A 2,500-nucleotide genomic window follows, 5' to 3' on the forward strand; every position below is an offset into this window, starting at 1 on the left:
CTTCAGCGAAGAAGAATTGTTTGGCAATCTCAGTGTTGTCAGGTGTATGAGGATAGAAGAGAATGTTTTAAGATTAGGCCAGACTATTCTGTGTATGTGTAGGCAAAGACAAAATGAGCCGTACCCAGAGAGAGGGGTCCAATGTAGTACTGTCTGGTAAGTTAAAGGACCCAATAATTACTCTCTAGCGGCAGTGTCTCAACTTGTGGCTGGTACCCTGGCCAATCTACTATACGAGAAATTGAATCCCAGACGCTCAAGATAGAGGTGACTGGCGAAATCTAACCGAGGCCCTTTTCGTCAATAAGCGTAGGAGGAGGAGGAGATGATGATGATGATGATGAATCACAGATGTATCAGATTTGATTCAGTAGGTGACGCTGTTACCATGAATATTTGCATGAATCATTAACATCTAAAGTTATATTGTCTATTTAAGTCACTTTCGTATTTCATCTAAAATGTTTGAATCTACATCTTCATTAGAAAGGATGTGCTTATCATTTAGATGGTTTGGGCATGCTCTTCGCACTCCCCATGAGAGATTAGTTCACCGAACGTTCAGCTGGGCTCCACAAGAGACTAGAAGAGTTGGAAGACCCAGGCCTACATGGCTGAGGACTATAAAGCGTGAAGTAGTAGATGATGAATGGAGAAGTATTAAATTAAAAGCTCAAGATTGAGATGACCGGTGAAATCTAAAACGAGGCCCTTGGCGTCAATAGGCGTAGGAGGAGATGATGATGATGATGATATCATTTGAATTGACGAGTGATGAGGAAAAAAAGGTAAGTAAAAAAAAAATAAGTATAAAATATGAACAAAATATCAAGCAAGATGGACAAAGAACCTAAAGATGCCATTTAAGATTTAATAAGAAAAATCATCTGTCTGCCAGGATATACTTATTAATCATAAAGAAATGTCTGCCATTTAAAATAATTATTTATCAGAAAACACACTCATTTGAGTCTTTTCACCCTCTTTTTGTAGAAGTTTGTAAGCCACTGTAGTATTTACTAAAGCTCAAATACAGATCTTCAACATACAAACTTAATAGGTTTCAAAAAGCTGTTTGAAAGTCGAATTTTTTGTAAGTTGAAATTTGTTACATTATGGCAGATCTATCTCAACGTTGTTGCTGATCTTAAGATATTCTATATATTTCAATCATTATTTCTCAAAAAGTTATTCATTTCCTTATTTCCTTTCTTTACTGGGCTATTTTTCCCTGTTGGAGCCATTGGGCTTAAAGCAACCTGCTTTTTCAACTAAGGTTGTAGCTTAGCTAGTAGTAGCAGTATTAGTAAAAGTAGTAGTAGAAGTAGTCGTAGTAATAATAAGTTTTATAGCTTAGCTAGTAGTACTAGTAATAATGTGTGTTATAGCTTAGCAGGCAACAGCAGTAGTAGAAGTAGTAGTAGTAGTAGTAGTAGTAATAATAATAAAAATAATAAAAAGGGTTATAGCTTAGCTAGTAGTAGTAGTAGTAGTAGTAGTAGTAGTAGTAGTAGTAATAATAATAATAATAGCTTAGCTAGTAGTAGTAATAGTAGTAGTAGTAGTAGTAGTAAGGATTGTAGCTCAGCTAGTAGTAGTAGTAGTAATATAAATAGTCTTAATACAATCCCATCAATTATTGCATTATTCCAATACACTACGAAGTAACTAACTAATCAACAACTTTTTCCATGAAACAAAATAAAACTCAACGCTCATCTTTACATAGTTTGTGGTGTTACTTCCAATAACAACAAAAAAAGACTATATAATTACACATTCTAGTTTATATGAGATATTTATTTCAATGTTACTCCTCTTAAAATATTTTATTTTTCCTTGTTTCCTTTCCTCACGGGGCAATTTTTCCCTGTTGGAGCCATTGGGCTTATAGCATCCTGCTTTTCCCAACTAGGGTTGTAGCTTAGCTAGTAATAATATCAACAACCTTTTCCATGAAACAGACAAAATAAAACTCAACGCTCATCTTTACATAATTTGTGGTGTTATTTCCAATTGTAGCCCCCCCCCCCCCACACAAAAAATATTATATAATTACACATTATTCTAGTGGCTAGTTCAACAATAAAAAAATTGAGCTCTAAATAACGTAGCACCTATGTAAAGAAATATTGGTCAACCGGAAATATTCCAGCATTTTTATCGCCTAAATTGCTAAGCATTTTAATTTTCCGCCTGAAACGATCACGTCCATCACTTAGTATATTCGAGAATTATTTACGGGTTTTCAGTACAAAATTACTGGGACTCTTGCAGAATTACTTAGGATCTAATTAGCTGTTACAAAGTACACAGATGCGTTGCTTCTGTTGCTTCTGTATCCATACGAAAATAAATGGCTATTTTTTTAATTAGGTGAGAGCTATATATTACCCCTAAAAAAACTTACACCTTTTGTGTTAATTTATTTACTTGTTAATAGAATAAAATTAGATGATCTAATATATCATCATTATTATTATTACAAGCTATGCTATAA

Source organism: Palaemon carinicauda, chromosome 28 (genome assembly GCF_036898095.1).
Source record: "Palaemon carinicauda isolate YSFRI2023 chromosome 28, ASM3689809v2, whole genome shotgun sequence".
Lineage (NCBI taxonomy): Eukaryota > Metazoa > Arthropoda > Malacostraca > Decapoda > Palaemonidae > Palaemon > Palaemon carinicauda.